Genomic DNA, 22,423 nt, shown 5'->3' on the forward strand with positions numbered 1-22,423 from the left:
GGGAATTATTCCTAATTATTGGATGGATGTCATGTGACTGATGAACAAATGCAAAGACCCATCGCGAATCCAGCTTTAAGCCAGGTTTATGACTTCTGGTTTTTCTGTCGGTCATATATCCACGTGTTTGTCATACATTCGACCATTTACTTGCAGGTGCATTATAATAGTTAGCAAATTTCAATTTATTTCTACTGACCAGGTACCTTGCAGTTTCGATAAAAGTATTTTACCAGGTGGGATAAAACTGCAAAGCCATCTAAGAAGTTGAGAGTTCACTTCTAAATATCTAGAAAGTTTTATTTTTTCCATGAGAAAAAATTTAAGTTTGACAGTTTAATGAAAAGCATCTCATTTGGCTGCATTTCACATGATTGGTGTACAGATGACTGTTTGATTTAATAGATGAACATGACATGATAGATGGAGGGACATCATTGATAGACATAACGGATGACTGATGGACTTGATGGCTGGACATGGTGGATGGTTGACAGGATGGAGGGATGGACAAACGGATAGATAGTTGATTGGATATATGGAATTGATGGATGTAATGAATGGATGTGGCAAATGGATGATGGGATAGACGGATGGACAAACTTATTTATAGATGTCACACATGGTTGGGCGTGACTGATGGATGACAGGAAGGAGCGATGTACAAACGGATGGATGTTACAGAAGGATGGACGTGGTGTATTAGAGATATGTAACGGGCTATGGCTATCTTTAAAGGCTGACTTCAGAGGTGTTCAAAAGATCGTGAACGGTTCATGTAAGGGTCGCTATTCGCTCCATGGTGATGCCAACGCCACAGGTATGCGTGGGTTGCGAAAGGGAGCCGAATGAATAATTGGCGGGGACAGTAGAGGGGAGAAGGGCGCGGAGGGAAGGACGCGGTGTGGTTGGCACCACTCAGCGCTGCTATTCCCGGACATCGCGCCGCCACTGTGAGATGGCGCTTTATTTTCGACTTGCACCACACTTCAGTGCCAAGTTCAGGCTTCGCCGAGCAATGATGCGATTTAGAGAGGGGCGGACTGCCACCTGTTCACGAACGCACAGTTTCCACGTGGCAGTAGAGATTCTGGTGGACTTTAGGAGTGTTTTGCATGTAATTATCTCCTTATGGTTATTGAATTCAAATGTTGTAGCAGGACTTCTACGCCTTGGCATGTCTAACATATGTCTAGGAACATTAAAATCAGTGGATTTATTTAAGAAATTAAAACTCCGTACAAGTGAGTGTTTTTTTGCGACGTCTTCAATTGGATAAAAGTTTTTTAAATGCTCCCCAAGGTCGTTTAAACCAATCAAAAATCCTACCATAATTTTGCGTTAGACTCACAAGTTCATTGAAAACCTTTAATGTATACTCTTGAGGAAGACAGGAAATAAATAGATCTATACGGCTTGAGAGAACATAGTACCTTGAAGTAAATGATAAACTGTGAAATTTATGTGTCTAATGCATGACATGTATATTTAAACGGCGATCATCTCCTGGTTTCACCCTGAGGATAATATGTGGTCTTGGGAAGAAATATTCTATAACCTCAAACATTCCAGACTGTAAATACAAAATGTGTCAGAATTCTACCCACAAACTTTGGTTGCAGATTCATAACAAAAAAAAAACGTTGTAAACATAATACGACTTACTGTCTAAAGTAATTCCCAAGGCTGATATACAAGTTAGAAAGTTAGAGCAGAACATCAATTTTATTGTAGATAATACAGAGCAAGTATTTAAGATGGAACACTGAGCATTTGGATGTTTTATGGTTGGAATTTCTAGAATCCCAGTAAAGCTTGTTGCTGTCGTAAATTTACATGAAAATATTTTGGTCTAACACCATTAGTTTCCAAAAATTTATCTGAAGTGTCATTATCATCAATTATTTCACTGAAATAATTCTACATCTGTGACAATTTTGAGGTCTTTGTCTAGATGTGACTTCATTTAACTACAGGCTAGATTAAACTTACTTAGATATAATCAAGTCTTTTTGGAGTGTCCATTGGTCAATAACAAGGTCTGATACTAGTATGGATTACACATGATTTGGTTATAACTTCTTTCCTGGTTTATAACTGGCTCAGGTCGTCAAAGGCATGTGTCAAGAGCACTTTAGTCTAGTCAACGTGAATCACATGCATGTGTTGTTTAAGTCTACTTTGTCACCCAATGAATCTGCGAGATAACCGTGACGCTTCGCATCGCATTCGCAGTTTAAATTACCTATAGGATAGAAGTAGTATACGAATGTATGTCCGGCGGCAGGCTTCCAGGCTGTGGAGCGTGTGGAGCTGCACGCTCGAAAAAATGTCACGTTCCGGAGGCCATATTGGATGAGCGTAACGGAACACAGTGTAACGGGACAAGTATTACATTGACCTTTGACCCTCAAAATTTGCCAAAATTGGGCAAAAATTGCCCAAAATTCCTCAAAAATCGTCAAAATTTCCATTTTTGTGAAAAAAAATTCCGCCAAAAAATCTCAAATAATTCCACAATCCAAAAATTAGGATTTCGAAAATCCTCAAAAGTCGTTTTGCCCTAGAAAGAACCCAAATTCCTAAAAGAGGCTTAAGCATCCTTGTCTACAGCCTCCGATAAGCCTCTGACGTCATCTAGGATTATGACCGACATCTTGGATGAGTGTAACGGGACATAACGTAACGGGACATAATGTAACGGGACAAGTAGATCACGGCAGCCATCTTGGATCCGCCATCTTGGATCCGCTATATTGGATGACGTCATTTTGTTTTCTCGAACTTTCCACCATTTTGTTTTCCGCCATTTTGAATTATGACGTCACCGTTGCAATTTCCGTTACGCCCGCCATCTTTAACTTTTTTATTTATTATCAGATTTTAATGATAAAAATTTTAAAAATTATTAAAAAAATTAAATTAATAAAATTTTAATATATTTTTTTTAAAAAACGTACTTTTTAGAAACGGAGCTCGGAGTCCTCGCTTCGAACCCGACGAGGTCAAGAAATTAAAAATGGCGACCGATCCTTCCCCCTGTGGTGGATGCTGGCAGACTGGCCCCCACCACTTTTTACCATGTACATATAACATCATCTAGTATGACATCATGACCGCCATCTTGTCTTCGATGTTGGAAGCCATCATCATTGTATCGGCGGCTAGAGTGCGCTGACGCCATGTTAGTTTGATTCTTACCCGCTAGAGTGCAGTAATCATTTATTATTACTGTGACACCCGCCATTTTGAAATTCGGCCGCCATCTTGAAATCATGTAATAATGTAGCTAGAAAAGTGGGAAAAGTTCCAAAATTCATTAAATAAATCACTCATTAATTTACATATTGATTCGACCGATTCCTGTCCTCGGTTAGATACTTGATCGATGCAATAATGTTTAATTTTATGTAAAAAATAATAATTTCAATAAACCATGTTCAACATTCTTAAAGAGACTCTAAATCCTCTACTACCATCATCCTATCAGACATAAAGACCACCATATTGGAAATTCGTAATTATAATGCTAGAGATTCGGGAAAAAGTTAAAAATTCATTAACTAATTTGTAATCTATATACTGATTGATTGGATCGACTAAGGTCCTTGGTTCGATCACTGACCGATAAAAAAAAACAACTATAATATTTTAAAAAGAACCACTAAAGTGACAGGTTTGAGAAAATAAAAAACACCACAAGTTCTATTAAAAAAAATTTATTACATAAATTCAATACACTACTACAAGTACATAAAAAAAAACACTGACAAATTACTAAAGCCTTTTTGGATTCCTCGATTCAAACAGTCTTCTTATTGTACGGACTAAGCCTTTTACATGTCTTTAAATGTCTATCCGATCAGGTCATCACCGCAGCCAGAGACTGCGACCGGCTGCGGGTCGTTTCCGGGTGCTCCCACGACGGCATTCAGGTGCGTTGTCGCTAGAATTAACACAAGTTCTTGGCGGGCTTGAATCAATATTTTCTTGTAATCCTCCGCGAAGCCGAGAAGCATCGAAAGCGGAATGCTAACTTCGAATTTACCAGATTCGTAAATGGGAATTTTGAAATCGGGTTCCATTCCAAAACCCGCGATAACTCTATCTTTGCTTAACAATGATAAGTTTACAAGCTAGCAGAAACTGTTTATGCATTTTTTTTATTTTTTTTTAATTTTTTTTATTTTTTTTATTTTTTTATTTTTTTTATTTTTAAATATTTTTTCCTGTAATTTTATGATATCAAAGAAAACGTGTGGTGGTTTTCTCCGAGTGCATCTGATTATCCATGTCAATATTATGATGGTTTTCTCCGTGTGCTCCTGATTATTTCCTGCTTTCAATTTAATTTGTTTTCAATTTAAATTTTTTTATTAATTTATTTTATTATTAAATATTTTTTCTGTATTTTTATGATAACAAAGAAACGTGAGATGGTTTTCTCCGTGTGCTCCCTATTATTTTTTCAATATTATGATGGATTTCTCCATGAACTCCTGATTATTCCTGTGGTTTCTTCAAGTGTTTCTGTCTATTATGAGAAACCGCTCTCTGCATGACGGATTTTTTACCTAATGAGTCATGACGTGTTATTTAGAGTTACATTTAATTCGAGAATATCTGTTACTAAATCAGCACTTGTAATTTTTTTACCAGGTGGAAATAAAAATTAAGCAACCATTACTCAGTCATGAGACATCCGTGGAGCACTAACATGTAAGACGAACTTCCTTCTCCTTGATGTCTAGCGAAGCCATCCTTGTTTTGCGATCGTTAGTGAGCTTCCCGCATACCACATAAAACAACTAAATAAATTATGACTCAACACAACACGTGGCGACATCACATGCTAATAATCGAGACCACATGTAACAATTTCTTTTGTATGATGTAACTTAATTCTTGCAGATGAAATATGAAAAAATTTCTATTTAAGTAATGTATCTAATTTAATTAATTCAGTTTGCATCTGACCATAGTCTCAGTAACTAATATGAATCCTGATTCGGTGACTGTTGCTGTAACGAAAGGACACAGGTGTAAGTTTTTCAGCAAAGAATTTATCTTGAGAAAGAATAAAAGACAACACGAGAAGAATGACTGTGATAAAAATCCACTACGTAATATGATAAGTTGTGTTCGATGTAGCAAGTCGTTTACGCGGAGAGAGAGCTTAAAAAGACATGACAGAACTTGTAACGTCAAGCCTGTGTACAAGCTAGAGGACAACGATGGCTCTACTAGACTAAAGAAGAGTGATCTGCATTACGACAATAATTTTCCTTGTCTTGGGAGAGATTATGATCGCGGTTCTTCCGATCTCGACAAAGAACTTAAATTGAAGGACGATTATGATTTATGGAAGAATGAAGACAATGGAAGAATCTTTAACGTAAAAAGTGAGAATACATTCCAGCCGAATTCAAGTAGATCTTTCCTACTTTGTAAAAATGATGGACTCCTAAAAAGGAAGCATGAAGACGATGAAGACGCTTCGACATCATCGACATCGAAATATTACGGTAATCTGGGTGAAGATGATGCCTTCTACGGTGATTGCTACAGCGACTCTGCGGCTGTTGACAAAGGTATAGACTGTGATGAAGCAACTAAAGCAGGCAAGATCGAAGAATGTGGTGGTGTCCTGAGACCGAAACGGTGGAAACAACGTGATATATTAAATAAATCGGATCAAGCTTGTGATGATCGCTGGCTAGATGATGAAAGTAACCCTGAGGATGGTGTTAAAACGGAAGACACCAGAGAAAATAATATTTATAATAAACAAGCAATGAAGATGGTGGTAGAAGAGACTGATTACACTTCATGGAACGATCCAAACATATTGGTTGACCGGCTAAGACTTCTACATGACTCGCTTTGTGCAGGAAACTATTCGTGCATCAAAGAAATATCATTCATACTCAAAGAACTGAGGAAAGCTGGCTACATATAATAATGGCTTGTTTTACTTGTATTTGTATAATGTAAAGAAAGAAATAATTGCAATTATAAAAATTTAATGTTTTTTTTTTCTTGTATTCAGATTTCTAACTAAGACTAAGTTCTCGTAACTTGTGCTTCCAAATGTGCTTCCTTTTCGTTGATGGTGCGGCCTTTTCGTTGATGGTGCTTCCTTTTCGATGTCGGTGCTTCCAAATGAGATGCATTTTCGTTGGCGGTGCTGCCTTTTCGTTGTCGGTGCTTCCAAATGTGCTTCCTTTTCGATGCCTGTGCTGCCTTTTCGTTGTCAGTGCTTCCAAATTTGCTTCCTTTTCGTTGTCGGTGCTGTCTTTTCGTTGTCAATGCTTCCAAATGTGCTTCCTTTTCGTTGTCGGTGCTGCATTTTCGTTGTCAGTGCTTCCAAATGTGCTTCCTTTTCGTTGTCGGTGCTGCCTTTTCGTTGTCAGTGCTTCCAAATGTGCTTCCTTTTCGTTGTCGGTGCTGCCTTTTCGTTGTCAGTGCTTCCAAATGTGCTTCCTTTTCGTTGTCGGTGCTGCCTTTTCGTTGTCAGTGCTTCCAAATGTACTTCCTTTTCGTTGTCGGTGCTGTCTTTTCGTTGTCAGTGCTTCCAAATGTGCTTCCTTTTCGTTGTCGGTGCTGCCTTTTCGTTGTCAGTGCTTCCAAATGTGCTTCCTTTTCGTTGTCGGTGCTGCCTTTTCATTGTCAGTGCTTCCAAATGTGCTTCCTTTTCGTTGTCGGTGCTACCTTTTCGTTGTCAGTGCTTCCAAATGTGCTTCTTTTTCGTTGTCGGTGCTGCCTTTTCTTTGTCGGTGCTTCCAAATGTGCTTCCTTTTCGATGCCGGTGCTGCCTTTTCGTTGTCGGTGCTGCCTTTTCGTTGTGGGTGCTTCCAAATGTGCTGCCTTTTCGATGCCGGTGCTGTCTTTTCGTTGTCGGTGCTTCCAAATGTGCTTCCTTTTCGATGCCGGTGCTGCCTTTTCGTTGTCGGTGCTTCCAAATGTGCTTCCATTTCGATGCCGGTGCTGCCTTTTCGTTGTCGGTGCTTCCAAATGTGCTTCCTTTTCGTTGGCGGTGCTTCCTTTTCGTTGTCGGTGCTTCCTTTTGTTTTTCCTTTTTTGTAGGTGCGTCCAAATTTGCTTCCTTTTTTGTTGATGGTGCTTCTATTTTTTAATGTTGTTTTGACTCTAGTATTTTAGTAAATTGATATTGATTTGACTATCGTATTATTCCATACGGTGCATGTATATAAGCGAGTCCTAGACAGCAGGACGCTCGGTTTGTTACTGACGTCGGTGGTGTAAGGATCGCCTAGTTTGTTTCTTCTGGTGCATAAGTCGCGTAATTACCTGTTCTTGCGAACCGATATGTGCTGTTCCACCATCAGCTGAAGTTTCATCATCAGCAATGGATTCTTCAATTAATGAAGAGCGTACTTCGCATCAGTGCAAATACTGTGGAGCATCATTTACAATCACCTCAAATGCTCGCAGACATGAAAGAAGCGGTTGTTTTAATAATGATCAAAGAATACAATTTCAGTGCAATAAGTGCAATAAACTAATTTCACGTCTCGATAGCTTACATCGTCATTATAAAAAATGCTCCGAGACATATAATGAACATGGTTATTGATTTGACTCATGTGTTGTACCGTCTAATGAGATAATATAAGTGATATGAACTTCAGTCCGTCTCTGGCTGCGGTGATGACCTGATCGGATAGACATTTAAAGACATGTAAAAGGCTTAGTCCGTACAATAAGAAGACTGTTTGAATCGAGGAATCCAAAAAGCCTTTAGTAATTTGTCAGTGTTTTTTTTTATGTACTTGTAGTAGTGTATTGAATTTATGTAATAAATTTTTTTTAATAGAACTTGTGGTGTTTTTTATTTTCTCAAACCTGTCACTTTAGTGGTTCTTTTTAAAATATTATAGTTTTTTTTTTTTTATCGGTCAGTGATCGAACAAAGGACCTAAGTCGATCCAATCAATCAGTATATAGATTACAAATTAGTTAATGAATTTTTAACTTTTTCCCGAATCTCTAGCATTATAATTACGAATTTCCAATATGGTGGTCTTTATGTCTGATAGGATGATGGTAGTAGAGGATTTAGAGTCTCTTTAAGAATGTTGAACATGGTTTATTGAAATTATTATTTTTTACATAAAATTAAACATTATTGCATCGATCAAGTATCGAACCGAGGACAGGAATCGGTCGAATCAATATGTAAATTAATGAGTGATTTATTTAATGAATTTTGGAACTTTTCCCACTTTTCTAGCTACATTATTACATGATTTCAAGATGGCGGCCGAATTTCAAAATGGCGGGTGTCACAGTAATAATAAATGATTACTGCACTCTAGCGGGTAAGAATCAAACTAACATGGCGTCAGCGCACTCTAGCCGCCGATACAATGATGATGGCTTCCAACATCGAAGACAAGATGGCGGTCATGATGTCATACTAGATGATGTTATATGTACATGGTAAAAAGTGGTGGGGGTAAGTCAGTCTGCCAGCATCCACCGCGGGGGAAGGAGCCTGTCGCCATTTTTAATTTTTTTTGCCCTCACCGGGTTCGAACCGAGGACTCCGAGCTCCGTGTCCAAAAAGTACGTTTTTTAAAAAAAATATATTAAAATTTTATTAATTTAATTTTTTTATAATTTTTAAAATTTTTATCATTAAAATCTGATAATAAATAAAAAAGTTAAAGATGGCGGGCGTAACGGAAATTGCAACGGTGACGTCATAATTCAAAATGGCGGAAAACAAAATGGTGGAAAGTTCGAGAAAACAAAATGACGTCATCCAATATAGCGGATCCAAGATGGCGGATCCAAGATGGCTGCCGTGATCTACTTGTCCCGTTACGTTATGTCCCGTTACGTTATGTCCCGTTACACTCATCCAAGATGTCGGTCATAATCCTAGATGACGTCAGAGGCTTATCGGAGGCTGTAGACAAGGATGCTTAAGCCTCTTTTAGGAATTTGGGTTCTTTCTAGGGCAAAACGACTTTTGAGGATTTTCGAAATCCTAATTTTTGGATTGTGGAATTATTTGAGATTTTTTGGCGGAATTTTTTTTCACAAAAATGGAAATTTTGACGATTTTTGAGGAATTTTGGGCAATTTTTGCCCAATTTTGGCAAATTTTGAGGGTCAAAGGTCAATGTAATACTTGTCCCGTTACACTGTGTCCCGTTACGCTCATCCAATATGGCCTCCGGAACGTGACATTTTTTCGAGCGTGCACTCCACACGCTCCACAGCCTGGAAGCCTGCCGCCGGACATACATTCGTATACTACTGATAGATTTTTCAGTTTTATGCACAATTAGGCATTAATTGCTCGCTTGAGAGATTTCTAGCTTGAGTGGCCTGTGATTGGATTTTTCTTTTGATAATTATTTCTAATTGGCTCAGTCTATTTCACATAACAGTGGGCTAATCGTAAAAGCAGGTCACATGTTTGAATTCTAGCCAGCAGTGAAATAAATCCGCGCCATTTTCTGATCTCTACGCATTGGTGCAAATGGTACTTGGGATAGGCCTCTGACAAGATGCTGTTAAAGGAGGGGGAGAAAGAGAGAAAGAGCGGGGAATGGGGGAAGAAGAGACCAGTGCGAGTTACTGCGACGTAGAGCAAGGTCGGCACTAAGTTGCCAAAGCGAGCAGCCAGGAACGCCAGAACTAATGAAACAGCGTGGGCGAGTGTCCCTCGCTGTTAGATAAAGTGATATGTTGAGGAAGGACACCGCGTTGCGCCACCTTCCTGTTGCTTCACGATTATACCACGCCGGAAAACATTTCTGTACTTTTACAAAAGATTCCTTTGTAAATCAGTTGCCAAGAAATAGTTTATAATACTACAAGAAAGATATTGTAACTTTGTACAACATATGGTTATGGTCATTTTTCCATAGGCTATATGAAGTACGTTTTTCGAAATAATACTCAGTGTTTCTTATGAAAATTGACGTATAATTTTATATTTTAATTAATGTTTCAGTCAAGCATAATTTTTCAAACCATGCAAAAGATAATCTAATATTTAATAAGTGGACTTTATTTTGTTTTATTATGCTTATTAATGTGAGCAGTTAATACTTTAGAGATGTTCAAGGAACGGTTTACAAATAACTTTAACGAATAGAGGTACTCAGACAACACAAGAATATGGTTTTTACAAGATAAAAGTCTGGTCACTTATAAAACAGAACTAATGTATGGTCATGCCAGCCGTTTCTTCTTTGTGATTGGCGTTTTTCTGCAAGTGACGTCATTGTCTGATTTGGCCAAGCCATTCAGGATGCATTTGATTCCGCTTATAATGGATGCGTTTCGTTTGCCGATAGCATACACGTAACTTAACTGAGAGAAACTACACCAATCACGAAATAGACACGCACAGCTGGTCTACAAATCTTTTCGCGAGAAATATACAGGCCCCTTGTCGTTATCTTTGGTGGTAAGAAGTTCTTTTCCGCACTCAACTGGGACAATGAGAACGCGGTGTATTTGACGTCCATGATTCGCGTGGAAGAAGCCACGCCTCTTTACACATTATATTACCAACCCTAATAGTAAGAAAATGCTATATTGTTATGGAAAGGTTTTCGATATATACGTGTGTCTCTACACTTTATTTTTTTTTTTTGTAAATGTGGTACAATAATATTCAAGCAAAATTACACATATTAGTAAATATGTACATTTATATGAACAAACCTGTAGCACTACAAAATATTGTTCGCCGTTTTTCTGGGTTCCAATTATTACCCGGGTATTTATTCTTTGTGTTGTCTCAGTACCTTAAATAGTTAAAGGTATTTGTAGACCGTTCCCTAAATTGCTCTCCAAAATTAGCTGCGCACATTAATAAGCACAATAAAACGAAATAAAGTTACATTTTTGAATATTCGATTTTAATTTCCATGATTAAAAAACATTATGCTTGAATGAAACATCAATTAAAATATAAAACTATGGGATATTTTTTGTAAGAAATATTCAGTGTCAGCTCGAAAAAAAAATTTCATATATCAAAAAATAACCATAGCCATGTGTTGTACCAATTTACAATATTATTTTTGTAGTGTTACAAACTATTTCCTGGTAATTGATTTCAAAACGAATCTTTTGTAAAAATTACAGAACATTTTTTTTCAGTGTACCCATGTATTTCATACAAAGCTCTGGAAATCGTATTTCACAAGCGACAACCAGTGGATAGACACCAGAAGTATTCGTGTGTTCATTTGTGTTGCCTCTGTGACTGGCTCACAGGTCGTATGGATGGCTGTCAACCAAAATAAATCATTAAAAAAATTCATTTAACGATAGGCAGCTTACTTTAGACGTCTATTAATTAGAGACCGGAATAAATTGCGGATTCATTTCGTGCTGAACTAAAATGCAAATATTTTTACGTTTGAGCTTCATCTGCTATTGGCTAATAATTTACCAGAGGATTTTGGGCCAATGAGAAAGCTTCAGGAGAAGAAATATCAAATCACAGGCTATTACTTTAGAACTCCTAACCAGTCAGCAGCCAATCAGTCATGGAAATTTGTCTGAGTGTACTGATATCTGTGGAGTCTATCCAAGAAGTCACTGAATCCGCGCATTTTTCCTGTCTCTACTCATAATTCAGAAGCTAAGGAAGAGACGATATCCGCGAAAACTGCACAAGACTGTGTAATAATAAAGAAAAATCAAACCACAAATTGTTTCATTCCCACTAATGAATATGGACATGTATTTTTCGCGAAAAGTTTTCGTAATCAGTTGTATGTTAAAACTCTGTATCATTGCCTGTGCATCCTGATTGGTCGAGTTTCTTTAGCACACGAATCACAGCCATTCTGTGCGTGAGCAAACGCACCCTGAAATGTCCTGACAAAATAAGGCAATAGCTTATTTTGTAGATGGCATCAATTACAATGAGGAAACCTTTGTTAAAGGTATAAGCAGTCGAATGATTGGTCAGATGTTTTCCGCGAAAAATACCTATGCCTCACAATAACCGCTTAACCATTTCTCAGTACGAGTAGGGCTACATATTAATGTGGAGATTATACCAGCAGTGAAATGTACCGCAAAATGATGGTGTGTTTGCGCTGTTAGAAATAACAGTAAATGTACCTACGGACTTTTCAAAGAAGAGTGTGCCTAAAAAAAATGAATAGTTATTCATACTTCCAGATAGCTTGATCTTCGTAGAAACTACGCCGTACATAAAATTCCAATTAATGTTTTTCGATATAAGCAGGGTTATCGCACGTGTGGTAGAAATAAGTTTTTTTGCATGATTTTTCAAGTGTTTTTTCTTATACATAGTGTCCATACACAAGTCCCACTTTCAATGGTATATTATAACAGTTTGATTTAGACTACTTACAACAAATTATCCATCAAATTTAAGGTAAAATAACCTAGTTTTTATTACAAATGTTCAATATTTGCACATTTAGTCATATGACGCACATCCTAACCAAAGCCCAATTCTTCCCACACTTTGGTTAACACGACCGGAATAATGGAAGCAATAGCCTCTTCAATTCTGTGTCCCAACTCTGGCAACTCAATAGGTAGCGGCGAAACGTAGACACGATATTTTATAAAGCCCCAAAGAAAAAATAAATCGCATGGCATTATGTCAGGTGAATGTGGAGGCCAGCGAAAAAATATCTGTCGTCTCGACCATTACGACCAATCCAACAGTCTGGGACTTCGATGTTCAACCACTCTCGTACGAAGAGATTCCAATGGGGAGGGGCTCTATCCTGTTGGCAAATACAGTTTACAGGTTCACCCTCTACTAATTGAGGGAAGAGCCATTATTTCACGCTGCAAGCGAGAAAACAAAGCAATACTCGAGCATGCACCTATCTTAAACTGTTTGAGTTACTCTTTAATTGTGACCTTGAACCAACACTCTATAACGCTTACAGTTGATACTATTAAGTATTATAACTGGAGCATTTATTTATGGGTATTCTATACATACTAAGGGGGTTAATTTTCTAATTACGTACGTGATATTTGCACCAGTAAATTTATGAAGATGACGATAAATTAACGAAAATCACTGGATATTTTGTAACTAGCGCTCCTCGTATGTATAAGGTGAAATTTTTTAACAGTTTGGGTACCTATATTTTCACAGCTTGTCATTTCGTGTCTGCGAGGTTGTTTGTCCTGCGGCGCAGGTGTGACCGCCGGTCGCCAACGACTAAGTGGCGTGTCAGGGGGCAGTTACCCCCACCACCGCGTTAGGCCCGCGCGGGCCATGAATCTCTCCCCTTATCGCGGCGGGCAGCCGCCCCCGCAGCGAGCAGTCACGTGACCTTCTTGAGCTGGTCACGGCTCCTGTGAGGCTGTCAAAGGCTCGAGGCCACGTGCCTTTATCAGGCTTTATCTTTCAAGTTGAATGGCGATGGTGATGCATTGCCCCCATTTGAATTCAATTGGGCTTTTCTCGTAGCCTAACCTCATTCATGCGTCTTAAAAAAGTAAACTATAACATCTATCATTCAGAAATATGTCACGAAAGAAACTAAAGGTCCAAAAAATCTTCAAAGAGATAATATATTTATTTGTTGAGATTATGATTTTACTTGATAAGATAGTATGTAATCAACTGTGACTTCGTATTGCACTTAAGAGTGGTAGAAATAGGTACATTTTACGTTCTGTAGTGCAGCATGTGTTCCTTCATTCGCTAAGTTAAGAGTGGACATGAGCTTCTTTCTTCAATAACGTCCAATAAGAAAAAATGTTGCAAATATTGATAACGTGTATCGAAGCGTAGCAGATAGTAATGTAATACCGCGATAAATAACCAGCTCCACAAAATGTTGGTTTTTTAATTTTCTCGGCATTACGATTAGTTAATGGCTATTTCTGTAAATTTAACATGAAGCCACTGTTTCATATGTTGCTCCACCACAAATTTTTCAACGAATGTTAAATAAGTATGATGTAATGAAAGTAATAATTCTCATACATGATGAAATTTACGAATACTTACGCAACTTTGAACACCCATTATATCACACTAATGAAAATATGTGTTTCAAAATAACAAATTCAATTGAGTTATCGTTTTAAAATTTCCACAAGAAGCCCTTGAGCAAAATAATTCCATAAATATGAAGTTAATAACTCCTTGCCAGACCAAGCCTCAAACACACAGAACTATAAACTTTTTTTTCTCGTTGAAAACTTATATGTTCATACCCCAGCAAACATATGTGCACATATGCGCGATGAATGTTTCAAAAATATCTGAAAATAACGAATGCCTGCTTACATGGCATGTAATACAAATAATATAGGCTATTTCAGTTGAAGTATAAGTTTAAATTTCCTAGCAGAATTCAATATGTTGCTGGCAAACTGTAAAAAAAATTGGTTGTCTGTAAAGTCGGTTTACGGACGATTGTTTAATGTGACAACGTCTTAACAAAACATTGATGAAATGATTGCATACTTTTATGAATAAAATTGAATCATTTTTATTGAATTATCACTATTTTGTATGGATACAAAGAATGAGTGAAATGAAATCTACAATTTAATTGATAAATTTACTTTTATTTCACTCAATAATTCAAATATGTTTATTGCTTTAACGAACAGATTATTTTAACTATAACTTTTATACATGTTTGCTATTTAACTTCAAGATCGTCGAGAATGTTTTACGCTTTTTTGCAACTACACATTTAACGACGAAGTTTGTTCGTCGTGAAATTAAACGTAGAATTTTATAAAAATGCCCTTGCAGTTAATAAAATAAGTATTAGTAAGTTTAAGAAAGAATTTCCGCTTTAATCTCCAACCCAGACGCTCGTGGTGCGCTGGGGTCGAGATTAAAATTCGTCGAGAATATTTTACATTTTTATGTCTACCAGTGCTCAAAATGAAATGCAATTGTGGCCCCGGACACGAAATTTTATTTATAATTCATTAATAATAACGCCCATCACGATAAACAAAGGAAAATATGTATTAACGAGTGCCTGGTTGCCGCGACAGCTGATAGAGAGCACGAATCGTTCTGTTCGCGTCCGTCACCGTAGATAGCAGCACCGTAGGGGAATAATATTATTTCGTTTTTATAATACGATTTTAAAACAAATACGCATCCCAAATACACCAAACTTATTTATAATAATGTGTTACAATATTTTTTAAAAGATTGTGCAAAAGATCCCGGGTGTTATTTTAGTTATTATGTGTAACTGTAAAACACCATGGTTCGTTAAAAACGTACTTGGAAATTAAAAATTACTTTTAAATAACCGTACCGATTGTGCTTAAAATCGGTGGACGATCGTTAAATTATATAATATTAATAATTCAAACGACGAAAACATGATTAAAAAGTCAAATCGATTGTTGTTCCAATCGAGTGGAAGAGAGATACGGCGCATGCGTACAATGAGCGTAACGGGACACATCCGTAGTGGGACAATATGCGTTACGGGACACTTTTTCTTGCGTGCAGCCGGCGTTCATCGATTTATTAGACGTTGTCACGTCAAAAACTTTTAATATAGCAGGGATTACCTCTGGGATAAAGATAGAAACAATAATGGAGTTAACGTTAAAATATGGTTCCAAATGTCTATTAACAATTTACGTAAAGAGTTAAATCGAAGTAGCAATAATCAAAGTTAAACTGACTAGAACCGAAGGAGACTGCTAGTTACATAATATAATTTTATACAACACTTACCCTGAAACAAAATGTCAAGTTATAACTACCATGGACCATACCTTATTATGCCACAATACAATGGGAATTTGGTGGAGAGTTCAACTGTCGGAACTAGTTACGATTTGGTGAACTGTGTTAGCGATGAATGTACAGCGAGGTGTGCTCACAAAGCTGAAGAAGATGTGGAGTGTTGGTTCTCTGCAGTCACCCAGAGTCCTCTCGAAGGAACAGTCGAAGAATCCACAGTACTCGGATGGGTCGTTGTCGTCCTAAATATCGTAGTTCAAACGTAGTTTGACCATGTGGCTCTTGACTGATCATCCACATGTCACATAGCATTACATTGATGGAGTCTGTAACTTGACTAACTCCATAACTCAGTATCGATGAAATTCACTCAAGAATTGACTCTACCAATAATGACAGTCTTCTTAAAACCAATCTTCGTGCTATTTATTTGTGATTTCTCGCACAAACAATTTGTATAACTATTTCAACACTTTATGGATACAATAAGCAGCACTTCTTGTTCAATCAGAAGTTAGTATTCCACTCAAAAATTCCTAACATAAATGTTCCGTTTGGTTACTCCCCCCTCACAGTCAGTTGTTTTATTAAGTAAAAGAAACAAAAGTGAAATATAAAAATGGTATAGGTCCAATAAATTTCAATATACCAAGCAATGTTAAGTACAGTTTCCATAGAGAAAAAATAAATGCTTCAGAGATTATTACACATTAATAATTAATCCTGGAATTACTCTACGAACTTTAACATGAAAGAAAGAAAAATAATTAAATAATTTATTTGCACTAACTATGCCCTGCCCTGCACTAACCATACCCTGTACAGCCATGTGTAGACTATCCATGCCCTGCACTAGCCATGCCTGTACTAACCATACCCTACACTAGAAATGCCTTGCACTAGCCATTCCCTGTACAGCCTTGCCCTGCACTAGTCACGCCCTTCACTAGCCATGCACTGCACTAGCCATGCACTGCACTAACTATGCATGCACTAGACATGAACTGAACTAGAAGATTACTGCTTTATTAGGCCTTCATTAGATGCTAGTCTACCAATTTTTATAATATTTTTTAAAATAATAATCGTTTTTTATTCATACGATGAGAAAGATATTGCTATTAAATTTATAAAAACGATAATTATGTATATTCTTTGGTGTGTTCTTGCTTTAATTTTAGACTACGAGCCGTAGATAAGTTCTTATGACTATTTTGCTTATATTTATGCCTCATAGTGAAACGAATCTAAATTTAAATATGGCGATTTTGGTTTTAATGCAGGTTATGCCATAAAAGTTCGTTTTATATGGAACAATATCATCAAAACTCTCTTAAATCGTTTTCTTAAATATTATAAAGGGTTATAAGAGTTTATGTTAAAGGTTTAGTTGAGCCAGACAAATATGTCAGGTTACAATGTTATATATCTGAGACTGTTATAGATTAATATAATTTTGTGATAAATTTATCATAATTTTTTTCTGGTCAGCCATATGCATTTGGAGGTTAGTGGTAAACACTATATAATACAATACAAGAAAAAGCAGTTTATTTTTAACCTCATGTAATTTTGCCAAATTGTGAAAAATTCGTTTGGATCTGAGCTAAAAATAAAGCAATATTCATTCTACTACAATATACGGTCTGGTTTTTGTTTGTAAGCTGCGTGTAAAACGTGACATGGTCGGTCTAACGTAATCTAACATTTGAAACCTTACATCAGTGTAAGGCTGTGTTTCAATCTATATAGCGCGTCTCATCCTTAGATTGCAGTATGTATTTAAATGGATATTATCTTTCTTTTTTCAATGCACAATTTATGTCATTAGCACTGTCTTTGTTTCGATGTGTTCTGTTTCCAGATCTATATAATTGATTAAAATAGGTTTGTACACAACTTTGTAATGCACTTTAACGTTTTTTAATGTATCTGAAACATTGTATTTTTTAAAAGTAAAATTTTGAATGAGATTTATGGAAATAAAGTATTCAGTTGTATTTTATTAAGAGCATAATATGATTATAGTCATTATTAATTTCTAAGGAGTCGTAAATGAAGGACATAATCTTGTTTGCAACTGTTTTTTTATTTATTTATCTTTCAATTTTTTTAATATTATTGCGTACACGGAGCGTGACTTTGCGCCTGCGCTCGTGAAGACGCCTCCCGCAACGCAGCACGCGCTCCGCATGGACGTAGCGCGCGGCGACGAGCAGATCGGAGCCGCTCGGGCAGCTTCGGCTAGACTCGTTCCCGCGGGCTCGGCGCCGGAAGTGGTCACGAGCGGCGCCTCTACAGGTTCTGGGAGTATATGTAACCCCCCTCCCCCCTCATTCGGAGTGCTAGAGAGAGTCTTCGCTCCGAACATGATGTTGTGACGTCGGAGTCACGCCCGAGGCGGGCCTGCCCAACTGCTACACCGTCAAGCCCGTCCGCTGTTGTCTACCAGTCGCTGCCTCGGCAAGTCCCGAGTGAGAGATGTGGTTGTCAGCAGCATTTGGGACTTCGGAATTTCAGAATCGGCCGTTACGAGTTGTAATTGATATTCCTCGTGACATGAAATTTTTATGAGTTCAGGGCATAAAATATAGTGTGTGGTGTGTGACTACAGTGTGGCTGCGAGCGACGTGTGTTTGAGCTAGGGAAATTGTGGAACTTAGATGTGGACTTTGATTTTGGAAGATTAAAACACCATTAATGAAGGACTTGGCCTGTTAACGACTTCTGGACTTGTGTTTTTTTTACGACACCCTACTTCTGCAGTCATACGCTGATAAACTACGTGCAGTCTCGTCTGAATGAGTCGTTAAATTTGAGGCATATCTTAGGTGCCATACAATTTGGAACAGCCATTAATAGCATTGTGTTGAGACGTGCCTATAAGCTGCAACGCGAGCCCACGAAACGGAAGATCGCCGCTGACTACTGAAGGGCTGCTCGCTGTCCACTCGGCGAGTTCAAGCCGTAATGAGTCCACCAAACTAGAGGACATGCGTCTGGCCTCGTGCGACCGCGCCGGCTGGTGTCCAACATCGCCGTCGCATCACGAGTTCAGCGAGACAACCTTCTTACAAGGCGAGTAAGAACGCACAAGCATACCCCCGCTGAGTACCCTTTCTATACCCTGCCAGTCACTCCACATATACATATAATGAAGTAATCAACTTTGAAACGCGTCTTTGAAGTTTTTTGGCAAAGTGTGCAACGGACTTTAACCTTTTTTTTAAAGTAATGTTTGGTACCTTTTTTGTTGAGTGATTTTAGATTTATTCATTATGAACGCTCAGTGTTACATTTCATTGGCCACCCTTCTAAACTTAGAACTTATTGAATAGGTCATTATTAAATTGTAGTTTTTTAAATTTTTTTATTTTACTCTTATTTTACGTAAAGTCTATTGGTCTTATGTTTTGGTGTCACGAGATTTCTTATAAGCAGTTGTTAAGTCGTATATTCTCAAGCTCTGGACCTTGTGTGTTCCCAAGTGATGGGCCCCTTGAGGCTTAACTCACTCAACATTTCCCGCCATTGCGTCTTCATGTCGTATTTTACGTACGTCAATCACTATGCATGAACCACTATTTAAACATTGTGCTAAGCGTTCTGTAACAAGTGTAGTTACATATTATCTGCTATTTGTAAAAAGACAGACGATTATCCATTATTACTACTTTTGAGTAACTTTTATGAAGTGGTTACTTATTAGAACTAACTTTATGAGTTTCTACAGCTGAAAATATACAATTTTACTTCTTTAGTGCTATTCTCAAAACATTTCACCCAATATTATGGTATTGGGGAAAAAGAAAAAAATTAAATAAGGCGTGTGTTAACTTTTTTATATTTGTCATTTGGTAGATATTTATTCGAAGCCCTTATTCATGGGTAAAATGGCTACACTAGCACTGCTGTATCTGACTGATGTAATCCAACGGAATATTTACGAAACCACCACATGTGCTGCCTTATCTGCTACTGCTAGCCTCTACTGTAGCTATTTAAGAGGAACTGTTTAATAGTGTTCCGGCATACAGATTTGCGAGTGAGCTATATATAATTACTGGCGGTGCATGTGCAAAACTATGTTATCATCAGGTAAACATGAACACTCAGCAAAGAAATAGGCTTGGAAAAATGGATAATGTAACTAATATTCTGACAAAACTATATGTTCACAACCGTCTACACACATTTTGCAGACCACAAAATTATTAAGAATAACACTCAAAAATTATTGTTTGTTTCTATTTGGTTATACCATTAAACCCATATTTATATAATGTCATCAATAACAGACAAGTCCAAACTAAGGCTTTTTAAGGATTTTATATTCTCTTATGTGATAATTCATCGCATATATACAATGGACACATGAAATTAACAAGAGTCTGTATCGATAACTTGATTTCAGGGGAGAACCAATTTTAACACAACTTTTTATTAAATCACTGATTCTTTAAGAGGTTCGCTTCGGCTAACATAATTCAGAGGCGAGCAAAGAAATAATTATTTTTGAATCACTGGGTGTAAGAGTCAGTCAGTTCAGATTAATATTTGAATTTACTGTTAGATAATTCCCCTGTGATATAAAACGTTTCTGGCTTTGACCTTGCTTTAAGTCCCAATTGTAATGTAGTTTAATTTAGTTCAGTCAAATAAACAGTTCTGGAATAACGCCGTTAGCTTCTATTAACGGTCCATATTTTAAGCTGGTAGTGTATGCGGGCAATGAAGACTTACTGCGGTGAACTATCTTCGCACATTTCATTCCTATTACAAAGCTTTCTGAGCGTTGCCTTATTATTCCGGTATGGGAATACACTTAACACTTTATATTAAGCATCAGTAAACAACTATATTCTGATAAAACCAGCTAAAACATCATGATATAAATCAATGCTTCACATTAGCATCATCTTGCTATGGACTCCAAGCATAAAAAAAATATTTTCCGTTAATTAGTTCTAAATCACTTAAGTTCAAACGGCCGGCTCTTATTGGTCAGCTACCGCGCTGACTAACGTCATCAGACGCGGTACACACACAAGTAAGACGTCAACAATACGGCTAAGTGCGAAATGTCACTGTTTTTAATGTATATTATAGCACTGATCGCGTTATTGATTATATAACTTAATAATTATCAAGTTTTTTGCCGGTGTCAATGGTCCTTAGAGGGGTATGACGATTGCGATTCACCTGGACCATTCTGAGACCTAGAAACTATGAGTTGTAGAATTGAAATAAGTCCAAAGACAAAATGTTACTTAGCAATGCAAATGTTATTAAGCCATCAGAGATTAGTAATAAAATATTAAATAACCACATAAGTGCGAGTTGTTTTGGCGCAGCTCTTACACATGGCTGAAATGGCTACACTAGCACTGCTGTATCTTACGGCTGAATTCCAGCGGAATTTTTACGAAGTGCATTGAGCTCTGTTATACACTGGTGCAGTGAACAATTGGTTCAGCCGTTAGTGTTTGATACATAATTTTCATTTACAACTTAAAGAAAAAATTACATATCTTACATTAGTTTTTGGTCAAACGACAACCGAATAATGTTGGACTGATTTGATTTATTTAGTGTATTCAAAATACTTTAGAGGTTTTTGTGGAACATTGTTTAAAACTAAACATAAAAATAAGTAATTTAAATTTGAGTTACTAAACATATTTTATATTTATAAACATAAATTACAATGTTTATTTGTTTTATACAATTTTGAAATTTAGGTTTCCTTGAAAACAAAATTTTATTTTATTGATATTTTAGAACTGATTCTATACTTTTCCATGTGGATATTATACAAAAGGCTATTTTGCGTTGGCCAATAGTGATTAAGGTTATGTTTGTAAAGAATATACTGAAAAATTATAAATATTGACTCAAAATATTTACGACGATGATAAAGAATTTTTTTTAAAGTGTGTCACAAAATGTTTTCTTATCACAAAAGCCTCAATATTTTTTTTAACAATTTTCAGTTTAGAATTTATTTTTAGTTTTGGTTTAATTTTTGTATTATCTAATTAACATTTGTTTCAAGACTGATGTCATAACTATCGCTAACCTAAAAAAAAAACACAATCAACATCAACGACTCATCATCTGTTAAAATCCATTTATTTTTGTAGTTATCACTTTATTTCTAAGACAGACTACAAAATTTTCTGCGAAGTAGGGCAAAATTCCAGGACTTTCCAACGAAGAATGCACATGCAAATAACGTACTTAATAAATTAAAAAAAATTTTAATGGCCGCACCATATTTTATGACTGGATTTTTAGGAAGGCCCCATAACATTAGACTGCGTAAACCATAAGCTCTTCTTGCGCTCATCTGTGAAGGCCTTAACAAAGTTGAAGTAAACGAATATTTTGACTTGCTGGTAAATAGGCTTAATAAATTACAATGAATTTCAAGTTCCGCAGCAATTTCTAATTGTGACGAGTCTGGTTTTCCTCTCGATAATAGAGCCAGCAAACATCTTGCACAGAAGGGTTCGCCAAAGGTTGTCAGCCCAGCATGTGTTGAAAGAGGCGAGAAGGTTCCGGTTGTGGATTGTTCCAATGCAGTGGAATTATATTCTTCCGTTTGTAATTTTAAAAGGGAAGCGTTAACATAAGTAATATAAAGATGCATCCCCAAATAGCACGGAATTCATTATTACTGAACGA

The 22,423-nt window shown here is 36.9% G+C and overlaps 1 protein-coding gene across 1 annotated transcript in view; it reads right to left on the reverse strand.

Annotated features, from left to right (window-relative positions):
* LOC134527584 (calcium-binding protein E63-1) overlaps nt 1-22,423 on the reverse strand; it is a 136,080-nt gene that overhangs the window by 93,226 nt on the left and 20,431 nt on the right. The window lies entirely within an intron of this gene.

The sequence above is a fragment of the Bacillus rossius genome, chromosome 1 (genome assembly GCF_032445375.1).
Source record: "Bacillus rossius redtenbacheri isolate Brsri chromosome 1, Brsri_v3, whole genome shotgun sequence".
NCBI classification, from domain to species: Eukaryota; Metazoa; Arthropoda; class Insecta; order Phasmatodea; family Bacillidae; genus Bacillus; species Bacillus rossius.